The following is a 12,753-nucleotide window of genomic DNA, read 5'->3' on the forward strand; positions in this document are numbered from 1 at the left end:
GTGGGTGTGGATAGGAACTTTCAAAAGTCATTAGCTCAGACTAATCTTGGCTCAAAACCTTTCTTCTTGAGACGGACACCCTCCAAGACTCCTCAAAACTCTCCTCTTGAGTTTGATTTTCCGGCAGTTTTTATCTTCAAGTAACTTTGTCGATTCGCTGTGGACTTTCCTATCTTCAGAAGATCCAGAGGAAAACCTCCAGCTCACTCCTAAATAACTCATCAAGAACCTCCGTTATCTACCGCAACAGGACTCTTGTTCAGCAACAAAGCCAATGCAAGTAACCGTTTACAACAATTTAGATGCTTGTTTAAGTTTGAGCCCCTTTTTAAGATGATTTTCGATTCTTTGATGATTCTCATTAGGTTGTGGTTAATTGACATGAAATACTGCAATTATTTTGTTCTTCTCTCTCTCTCTTTCTTTCCTTCATTCTGTATATATGTGTTTTGCTTAGTTTAGTTGTATGTTAGCTATAGTTTCATTTATTAAATCCCTTATATTCACAATTGATTATCTCTGTGCACTGCTCACAATTCGGAGTCCCTGAATGTTGGTCCTTGCTACATGCTAAACTACTGCTGGTGCTGCATAAAGTAGGAAAGCTATTCTTCCTTGGCCAGGAAAATAATCTTTCCTAGAATAATAAATGATTATGTTGTCTGCTCGGTGGACGGACAGATCAAATAATTGTAATGTCAACTCTGCTACAGTTAATTCTAAGATCTAATCTAAATATTCATTATCGATTATAACCAATAATGGTTATAATGAATCATAAATATTTCACTTTTAAGCTAATTTGCTACACTGGAACGGACTCAGGGACAGGAAAGGGCTTTGGGACTGGAGTGGACACTGGAGGGCGCTCTGGATGAGCGGACAATGGAGGTCACTCTGGAGGAGCAGACACTGGAGGGCACTCTGGAGGAGCGGACACTGGACTAGGAGCAAACTCTGAAGCAGATTCATGGACTAGAGCTGGACTAGAGCTGGATCCTAGCTGAGCTCTTGGGTGAGAGCGGGCACTAGACTGAGCTCGGAGGCTGGAGCCTGCACTGGACTTTGGTCAGGGGCTGGAGCCTGCACTGGACTCTGGTCTAGAACAGATATCCTCTCTGGGCCAAACTCGGGATCAGGAGCTCTCTCTGGGCTAAACACGGGAACAGGAGCCCTCTCTGGGCTAGACTCAGGGACTGGAGCCCTCTCTGGGTTAAACTCAGGATCAATAGCCTTCTCTGGGCTAGACTCTGGAACAGAAGCCTTCTCTGGGCTAAACTTGGGATCAGGAGCCTTCTCTGGGCTAGACTTGGGATCAGAAGCCTTTTCTGGACTAGACTCGGGAACAGAAGCCTTCTCTGGGCTAAACTTGGGATCAGGAGCCTCCTCTGGGCTAAACTTGGGATTAGATTTGTGGAATAGAGTGGGCACCACCACCTCGGGAGGTTCGGCACCGAAGGCTGCCACATCTGGGACAATTATGGTGGTGTGTGCGGCCCAAACACAGAGAATGGTCGTAGCCATAACTGGCAGGACAGAGAGTACATTGTCTATTTCTAAGACTGATGGTGCTGTGCCTGGGGAACTGGGGTGAGTAGCGGCCAGCAGGCTTGAGAGTGTTAAAACTGTGTCGCTTGAGAGTGTGGAAACTGTGTGGCTCGTGAGCATAGAGTCTGCGTGGCTTGTGAGTGTAGAGTCTGTGTGGCTTGTGAGCGTAGCGGCCTCTGGCATGCTAGCAGCTCACACCGACACCAGCTGAGGGTCCTCCACGCTGGATGCCAGGCTCGAACGCCTTGGGACTGACTTTGTGTCTTCAAATGCAACATTCACGATGCTCTGGAACACTGGAGTGGCATCCATGATGGCTGAAGACTGTAGCTTGACATGAGCAGGCTTTGACTTGGCAGACTTGACGTGGACAGGCTTTAGCATGGCAGGCTTGTCATGAGCAGGCTTTGACTTGGCAGGCTTGATGTGAGCAGGCTCTGGCTTGGCAGGCTTGACGTGAGCAGGCTTGATGTGACGAGGCTCTGGAAGATCAACTGAGACGTGACAAGGTTCTGGAAGATCAGCTGGGATGTGATGAGGCTCTGGAAGATCAGCTGAGACGTGACGAGGCTCAGGAAGATCAGCTGAGATGTGACAAGGTTCTGGCAGATCAGCTGAGATGTGATGAGGCTCTGGAAGATCAGCTGTGACGTGATGAGACTCTGGAACGGCAGCCATAACAGGACGAGACTCTGGAAAGGCGGCCATTTTGTGGGTAGTCTCTGGGCTGGCAGCCATCTTGTGATAAGTCTCTGGGATGGCAGCCATTTTACAAAAAAGTATCTGGGCTGGCGGCTATCTTATGAAGAGACTCTGAAACAGCGGACATGACAGGACGAGGCTCAGGTGAGGCAACCATGACAATAGAGGGCTTTGGTGTGGCGACCATGTTGCGATCCTCCTCTACCACACCCACAGTGAATGCAGAGCCACTCAATTGAAGTGCTAGATCGATATAATCCACTAATGTCCAGTCCGGATGCTACAATGGCATACATGAACTGAGCGGCTTGGATAGTCCACCACAAAAAATATCTTTAAACATACCTCATCGAATGAGGTTAAGTGAGCCAGTTCAATAAAGTCCGACACATAATCTTCAATAGGCCACTCACCTTGACGGAGACGCATTACTTGTGCTGCTGGATCCATACCTGGACTGGATCACTGAATAAAGCCGCTGGATCCGGGTTGGCTGATGATTCTGTAACGTTGAGAGTGAGGAGACAACGGAGTTGGGGAAACAATTGCAAGGCTTTATTAAGGAGTGTGGTGAAACAAGCAGGGTCGATACCAGCAAACAGTAATATCCAAGGGGCAGAGGCGGACAGTAACTAAGTACATTTACTTGAGTATTGTACTTAAGTACACTTTTTGAGTATCTGTACTTTACTTGAGTATTATTTTTTCTGGGCAAGGGGTGACAGAAGAATAATCCAATACACAGGCAATGGTCAGGGCAAGCAGCAAACAATCAAAAAACATGAAAACAGTCCAGGGGATTGCAACTGGTGACGAGTCCAGGCAAAGGATTATGGGGAATGTAGTCTGTGAGAATGTGAGAACAGTCTGGAGGAGAGTGCCCTCTTGTGTAGCTCATGGGCACTCCAGCTGGTGATCGTAACACCAACACTGGTTACTACTTACCCTATTTAAAATGTAATAAGTAGTGTAACTATTTCAATGACTTTATTCAAGTAATGTACCTGATTACATTTGATGACTTTTTGATTACTTTTCTAAATTTCTAATGAATGTTTAAAAAAATTTATTTTAAAGCACAGCCACAACAAAATCAGACTTTAGCATCTCTTCTTACTTTGAGGTTGTTACTGAGGTTAAATACAGATTTAAAATCATTACAAGACATAGTTTAATAGCTATAATACGTGTTTTTGAAATCAAATATTTGCATAGCAAATATGCCAGGAAACACTGGCATCTAACAATGACTTAAAAAAAATAAAATGTACATAAACCCAAATAGAAAATAAAACAGTTATCGAATAAGCACGTGTTCTATTCTGTGTCCTAAACTCTGGAACCATTGGTGTCTCATATTTTAGACCAGTCTTGCCTTTTCGAGGATTCCAGAACACTGTGGGACTATAGTCCTAAAAGACAATAAACATCCATGTACACTTCTGATGTTTTGGTCTGTTTATATCAAATTTTTGTTAGCTCAGTATAATGCATGTACCATGTAATTTTTATGCATGATTACTAACATATTAGCTTGTATAACTTGTATAAATTGTCAACATATATACAGTGGGTACGGAAAGTATTCAGACCCCCTTAAATTTTTCACTCTTTGTTATATTGCAGCCATTTGCTAAAATCATTTAAGTTAATTTTTTTTCCTCATTAATGTACACACAGCACCCCATATTGACAGAAAAACACAGAATTGTTGAAATTTTTGCAGATTTATTAAAAAAGAAAAACTGAAAAATGCTCAGTATTTAGTAGAAGCACCCATTTGATCTAATACAGCCATGAGTCTTTTTGGGGTCTGAATACCTTCCGTACCCACTGTATATATATAGCACTGAGCCAGTGTTGAATGCATGAATGCAATGGCCAGAGTTTTGCTCAGCGCAAGCTCACATACTCTCGTGAATGCTCTCGTCATAACCAACAGCGTGTAGACATCATGTGTCTATGTGTCATATGAGATTCATTATGCAGTATAGACCATTTCAGTGATTATAACAGGAGCAGAACTGTCACTTAAGCCTCCATTCTCATGAAGGCCTTTGTAATCATGGTTCCTGCTGTTCATTTAACCCCAAATGCAACAAATCATCTTTTACTTTGGGAATATGTGACAATTCTACATCATCCTTCCTGTCATCAACAGGGCTCTGCAGCAACATGTGTCCAGAAACACCTCCTCTACCCCCATACCAACTGGATGCTCATTAACCATTACATCCACACTCTCACCAGCATGTTCACTCACCTAATCTTGGCCATTTTTCTCACCCGCGTTTGCAATGGGATTCACAGCTGGTTCGACAGCCTCATACATCAGCCTTTGCTCTTCTGTCTCAGTAGACTCTACCTCTTATGACCACACTCAAAACTCTTACAGCTCAAATAAATCAGAGATAAACTATTACTGTACCATGAATCACTGGGAAGAACACTTTTTGTCTTGGGAACTCATTTCTTCTCAAATATAATTTGAGAAGTATTCATATTTCTTGTAGAGAAATGATGGGATTTTATGATTTTTTTATTGCAATTTTTCTGTACAGAAAACATGTTTCGGTATCACTTTAGTTTAGGGACCAATTCTCACTTTTAACTAGTTGCTTATTAGCATGCATATTACCCACATATATACTGTTTATTAGCACTTGTAAACAGTGTTGGGAGTAACTAGTTACAGTACATGTAACGCAGAAATGTAATTTAATTACAAAATAAATTTAACTGTAATCTGTTACAGATACTGAGAAAATGTGTAATTCAATTACAGTTACAATTACAAATGGGTTACATCTAAATATTAATACACACACACACACACACACACACATACTTGCATTTGTGGTTTACGGGGACTCTCCATAGGCATAATGGTTTTTATACTGTACAAACTGTATTTTCTATCACCCTACACCTAAACCTACCCCTTACAGAAAACTACTGCCAATTTTTGAATTTCCTAAATTTTGATTTAACCCTTTTGGTTTACAGGGACACAGGAAGTGTTTTACATGAGCGTTTATGTTGTAGTACAATGTATAGTATAGTATAATGACATGGGTACTACAACGTAAATATGATTATACACATTTGTGTCCTCATAAACCATATATACCAGAACACAAACACACACACACACACACACTTTAATAAATTAATGAGTCACTAGAATAGTAAACAGTGTTACATCTCCTGCTGTAGCACAACCTGCTGTATATATATATATATATATATATACACACACACACATAAGGTTCACCTTCAAGGTTTAACAGCCAGATTACTAAACAACTGATTGAATTAAATGCCATGCCAAACAAAAGGTTAGCCTTATCCTTATTCAATATGGTCGTTATCTTTATTCATTCAAAAAGAATGAAATAATGTATCTGGAATAAATATGAAAAGCATAGCATAGTGTTATTGTCAGGGGTGTGGGTGAGGGGATGGAGAGCGAGGACTCAATTACAGAAAAAAGGGCTTTTTATTAATAATAAATATAAACAAAACAAACAGAAACTACCCCTTAGGGGGAAAACAGGTAGGCAACAAGGCTTGGCAAGGCTGGACAGGACAAGGCAGGACCAGACACAACCAGAGTTGATACGACAACAAACTCGCACAGGACTGTAAACACAAGGGGACTAAATAGGGAGCAAATGAGGAGGGTAACAAGGGAAGACAGGTGGGGCAAATAAACTAATAATCAGATGGGTGGGGTCAAGACCATTGGCATGAGAGCACATGGCACACAGGAAACAAAGGCCATGTGCTCACACAAAACAAACACAAGCCATGTGCTTGAACAAAACAAGACAGGAACACGCAGCTAATGAGAATACTCATAAGCCGCGTGTTCACACAAGACATAACAACATGAAAGCACGCAGCCAATGAAAAACACAAGCTGTGTGCAACACCACAAGACAACAAGAGCACGTGGCCGAACACGAACCACGTGCTACACAAGACACAACACACGCAGACAGAAGAGCACACGGCCCGAGCGAACTCGAGACCGCATGCTCCCACAACAAGATAGAACATGGAGCACGAGTGTCCGAACCCCGACACCAAACTGAAACTGATTCTGAACAAGACATAAGTGCCGGGATCCAAACACCATGCTCCAACATGAAACAAGGCACGCAGACAAGACAAGCACACTCGAAGCCGCGCGCTCACCTAAAAACACGACAAGATGGGAGCGTCAGGGCTCTGTCACAAAACCATGAATAAACTAGACTGAAGTGACAGAACCCTGACAGTTATATCTACTTTTAAGCAACTTTATGTTTTATTTTCCAGTAATAAATACCTCATCATCCTTGAAATAAAATTAATTTATCTGAGAAACAAAATTGCATAAGAATACTATATGCAATAAGTTTATAGTAATAGTTTATAAAGAATGCTTTGACTTGGAAGGGTCATTTGGCAGTTTGAAAACCAGATGTACTTTCATCTTCTCTGAAGCACTTCAAGTAGATTTATGCTTCCCAGTTGAACCTGTTGAGCTGAATTTAAAAATGTCTGATCCACAAATCATATTGTTATTGAAGCAGAGAAAGCAGAACTAAACCTGGATGGCAATCATGACCTGGAAGGTAATGAGCCGCAGCGTTAGGAACAAATTAGGGAATGTCTGACCGCTGCTGTCTCTGCTAATGATGATTGTCCTCCTGCAGTTAGATAGCATGGTTAAATCTCTCTGTGTGAAGAGTTTTTGTGAAATATATTACATACTTTTTATTACATACACACATTAACTCATTTTTGCATAACTGTGAAAGTACTTCAGAGAAGCAATTTTTTTCTAGATAAGTGCATTTTGTATTATATATTAAAGCTCATATAAAATGCAATCTTATAATTATATATAATTAATTTGTGCATTCACTCTTAGGAAAAACATTCTAATTGTTTTTGATGGCAATCATGGTTGAATAAACCTCCAATCAGACGTGTGATGCAGTACAACACACTTTAAGTGTTTATCAGCAGGGTCTCTCAAAACAGCAAATATAGAACAATTTTACCACATGGAGTCAAAACAGTGATGCACATTTACACATTTATGACCCATGACCTTGGCTAGCAGTATGATATACTTTTTGAGCTACACGAACACTTTACAAGTGCCTATTGTGTTTTCGAAGTCAACAATATCAAAGATAAGTCTTATGGCGCTTTTCCACTGCATGGTACGGCACGGTACGGCTCGGTACGGTTCACAAGAGGAGCGGATCCAGGGAGAGCTTGATGGGGCGACGCGAAATGAAAAGTTTTTTTTAGGAGTCGTGGTAGTAGAGGCGGCGCAACTATAACGACACGTGAATAATCCCGCCCACTCTAAAGCGGTACTGAACTGCAGTGGAAACGCAAACCGTGCCGAGCCGAACCGTGCCGAACCGAACCGTGCCGTGCCGAGCCGAGTCGTACCACGCAGTGGAAAAGCGCCATTAGTTTCAAGTCCTCTAGTTAGTATGTTTACATTTATATACATTTACATTTAGTCATTTAGCAGACGCTTTTATCCAAAGCGACTTACAAATAAGGACAATAGAAGCAATCAAAACCAACAAAAGTGCAATAAAATGCAAGTGCTATGACAAATCTCGGTTAGCCCAACACAGTACATGTAGCAAGGTTTATTTATTTATATACATATAGACACAACACACACACACACACACACACACACACACAAAGAAAAAACAAGTAGATAGAATATAAAAAGAATATAAAAAGCTAGTGTAAGTGTTTTATTTTATTTTATTTTATTTTTTAGAAAAACAAGCAGTTAAAAAATTAATAGAGAGTACAGGTGATTGAGGGTCAAGTGTTTTTTTTTTTTTTTAAGAAAACAAATAGATAAAATATAATTAGAATAGAGAGTGCTAGAGTTAGAAGGTCAAATAAAGATGGAAGAGATGTGGTTTTAGCCGTTTCTTGAAGATGGCTAAGGACTCTGCTGCTCGGATTGAGTTGGGCATGTCATACCACCAGAAGGGAACATTTAATGTAAAAGTCTGTGAAAGTGATTTTGTGCCTCTTTGGGATAGCACAATAATGTGCCGTTCACTTGCAGGACGCAAGCTTCTAGAGGGCACATAAGTCTGAAGTAGTGAATTAAGGTAAAGGGGTGCAGAGCCAGTGGTGGTTTTGTAGGCAAACATTAATGCCTTGAATTTTATGCGCACAGCTATTGGTAGCCAGTGCAAATTGATGAACAGAGGTGTGGCGTGCATTCATTTCTGCTCATTAAAGATTAATCTTGCATCAGCATTTTGGATTCATTGTAGAGGTTTGAAAGAACTGGCTGGAAGACCTGCCAAGAGAGCGTTGCAATAGTCCAGCCTGGACAGAACAAGAGCTTGAACAAGGAGTTGTGAAGCATGTTCCGAAAGAAAGGGCCTGATCTTCCTAATGTTGTATAAAGCAAATCTGCAGGACTGGGCAGTTTTAGCAATGTGGTCTGAGAAATTCAGTTGATTATCAATCACATCTCCAAGGTTTCTACCTGTTTTTGAAGGAGTTATGGTTGATGTGTCTAACTGGATGTTGAAATTATGATGAAGTGATGGTATTGTTGAAACCACAAGCAGTTCTGTCTTGGCAAGGTTGAGTTGAAGGTGATAGTCCTTCATCCAGCAAGAAATGTCTGTTAGACATGCTGAGATGCGAGCAGCAATCGTTGGATCCTCAGGATGGAATGAGAGGTAGAGTTGAGTGTCATCAGCATAGTAGTGATATGAAAAGCCATGTTTCTGATTAACAGAACATAGTGATGCCATGTAGACAGAGAAGAGAAGTGGTCCAAGAACTGAGCCCTGAAGCACCCCAGTAGCTAGATGTTGCAATTTGGACACTTCACCTCTCCAAGATACCTTGAAGGACCTATCTGAGTGGTAAGAGTCAATCCACTGGAGTGCAGTTCCTGAGATGTATATTTATATCGTATACCCAAGTAGGAAACTTGCAATTAATAAATAATTTTATTATTTGGAAATAATTTTGATACCTGAGTTTCTGAGTTGGAAGGAACCATACACAGTGTCGGGGGTAACACATTACAAGGAATATTACATAATCAAATTATTTTTCAAGTAACTACTAAAGTAATGCATTACTTATGAATTTACAACAAAATATCTGAGTTGCTTTTTAAAATGTAAGTAACGCAAGTTACTTAGTTTTCCCATTTATTCGCTGACACCTCTCCTGTCCCATGTTGAGAAAAATCGGGTATGAGGTGTTCCTTCAGCCTGAGGCTTATTAATTTATCTTTAGGTGTGAAAGGGCCTTTAAAGTTAACAGTCAAAAATATAAACTTTGGGTTTTTTGTTATTAAAATCAAATAAGCAAACCCAACCCAGGTGAAAAATAGTAATGCAAAAGTAACTTAATGCATTACTTTGCATAAAAAGTAACTAAGTTACGCAATTAGTTGCTTTTTATGGAGTAATGCAATATTGTGTGTGGTGCATTACTTTGAAAATTTACTTTGCCCAACACTGGCCATACATTTTCTACATGGTGTAGAATGGTGGAGAGCATTTTCTGTAGTAAATTACATTTGGCAGACACTTTTATCCCAAAGCCACTTTTATCCCAAAACATTAAGGATGTAAAAAGACATTCATTCATTCATTCATTCATTCATTTGACAAATACAGTTAACTTGTTAGATCTCAACATTTTGGTCATATATATATATATATTTAAATATATCCGTGACCATTATATACATACAGTATTGTACATTTTTACACAGTGATAATAGTATATATTTTAATTTGTTATAATTTGAAATATGCTCAAATAAACCTGGGTTTATACTTACACAAAAATTACTCATAATTCTGACTTCAAGAAGGCAGCATTATTCTCAGCAATTATTAAATCAATAAAAGCAGAAAAGTCATTGAAATCTAACTTCCAAGGGTAAATGGAAGATGACTGCAGAATTCAGCTATGCCTAAAAAAAAACAGCTTACATAGGACAAGCGGTTTGGAAAATGGATGGATGGATTTGTTGAGCATTTCAGTGGAGAAAAGTCCCCCGAGCAGTAACATCTCCTTTCACTTTCAAAATAATATAGTTAAAAAAAGAAGAAACAAAATGGCAGATGATGAAACTCAGCAGCTGCAAAAAAAAAAAAACTACTAGAGAGTATTTGGATGAGTGTGCCAACACTGCAAACTTTTCCAATTTCCTTATGTGGAATATGAAAAATAGAAATACAAGTGTTCCTTTGTAAGCCACTGACAATTTAACGACTGGCCTTTTTAAATTTATTTATTGTATATTGTGCTCTGTGAAGAAATAGACAGCAACCACATTCAGCTTCATCACAGACTTTTTATGAGATTAAAAAAAAAATGTTCAGATTGCGTCAATGATTTTGAACTTCAAACTAGACAAATGGGCCAAACGTCTTATATCATGTCAGATTTTTTGATAGAAGAAGCCCTGACCAATCTCTGAAGTCAACCTGATTAATCAATCCTTCCAAGGTCTCAAGACTCGGACAGTTGTGCGATTATTTTCCAGCTCAAGATGATGAGGTTACCTTTATTGAAAATCCTTTTATAAACCTGTGAAGTATGAGGATAAGGATATTCAATACAGTCTTATTGCTATTCGTAACAATGTTTTGGTGTAAAATTTAAATGAATTTGTATACATTCATGCATCTCATTTCTATGTTTTTGATGATCTGCTCACACCAAGTGGAGGTTATTTAGAGTTGGTTATGCTTCATACTTACTTATTCCTAAAAAAAAATGTAGTATACTATTTCATACTGTTCTCATCATTGAAATTCATATGTAATCGCTACCTTGTTAAATAGTTATGTTTTCCCGTGAGATTGGGTTAGGGCAACATTGCAGACTTCACTTGATAATACTTTAAAATATATGTTTTCCTATAAATATTTGTGGATTCACGTTGGAGTATCATGATCTTTCAGACAATGGTGTGCCGTTGTGATCATGAGCTCAAGATCAGCCAGACCTCACTGAACTCAAAATGTCACTGAACTCAAAAATGTTACCATCTATAATAAATTTTAACACCACCTGAAACTCTGCCACAACTAGTTAAATCCTGAAAGGGTCATTTAAAACCAATGAACAACCAACCAACAGAAACCTTTGTTTGCTTTCAACTATATCGACTCCCAACTTCTCCTATAAAATCACAACCATAATTTCAAGCACTAATGCTCAATGTACAATTTTTTAAGTTTTTGTCATTGTTTTGTCTTTGCTTTTCCTTGATTATATCCACCTGTGTCGTCTTTGTCAATCAGTTAGAATATGCATATACATCCTATTGTTTTCAGTAATCAAGGTCTGGTATATCATGGGGATTTTTCCTGCCTTGCTGTGATTATATATCACGTCATGTCATCTTTGAAATGCTTGATTTGTCTAATTATTTTCTTCAATAAATTCCTACTTGCCTTGAAGCAAGTGCGGAGGCTCCAGAGGAGATGATGCAAGAAGAACGAAATCCAAGCTATAAGAGCTAATCCCAAATAACCATATTTCCTTTGAATTTATTTTTCCACTTCTTCATAAAAGAAACTCTTAGATCCTAGATCGTCTTGTTGTGGTGTCTTCATTGCTTTGGTGTGGATATTGATCTTTCTCTTGTCTTTTCCCAATAGAAAAAAAAAAGTAACATATTTAATAAATTTTTGTGTGCATGCCTATACATATAATCTGTACTTATTTTTATGCTCAAAATATTAAATATCTATACAGTATACAGTATACTAATAAATAATGATGTCTATTATCTGGTTTTAAGCAGTGGTATTTTTAAGCAGGCAATGCTTCTCAAACAGTGCAATAGAGTGCTTTATGAAGAACTTCTCCTATATCCCAACATTGTTCAGTTATTCATGGTCACCTCAGCTCATCAGAGGCACTACTGGTCTTCTCTATGGCTCCCTGAGCTGTCCATTTCAGACAATCATTATTGCTCTTTGAGCTGTGCCCTACACTACAATAGAAGTAGGTCTTCAGAGGGGAAAGAATGGTCATCAAAGTACATTTAGATTTTTTTATGACAATCTAGCCACTCTTTATCCTTCAAAGCATTATACATATAAATCAAACTATGGAGACTCCTAAGACTACAGGTTTTACAGAACACCTAGTTACTGTTGGTCACTTAGTCTTATGCCTCATGCTTGTGTTCCTAGTCCCTCGCTTGTGTGTCTTGTCAAGCATGTATGTACTTTATCTCTCTCAGGTTGATGCACCTGTTCATCATTTGTTAATGGGAGTTTAGCTGATTGAGTCGGCCAATAAAAACACCAGAGGAGGAGAAGAAGCAAGAGAAGACAGACCTGTTAGCCATCTTTTATTCTGGCTTTGTATATACTTTAGGTAACACTTTATTCTAAGGGCCAATTCTAACTATTTAGTTGCTTATAGCATATATCTTACTAGCATATTGGCTGTTTATTA

Source organism: Sinocyclocheilus rhinocerous, unplaced genomic scaffold (assembly GCF_001515625.1).
Source record: "Sinocyclocheilus rhinocerous isolate Xijiao unplaced genomic scaffold, SAMN03320098_v1.1 scaffold628, whole genome shotgun sequence".
NCBI classification, from domain to species: Eukaryota; Metazoa; Chordata; class Actinopteri; order Cypriniformes; family Cyprinidae; genus Sinocyclocheilus; species Sinocyclocheilus rhinocerous.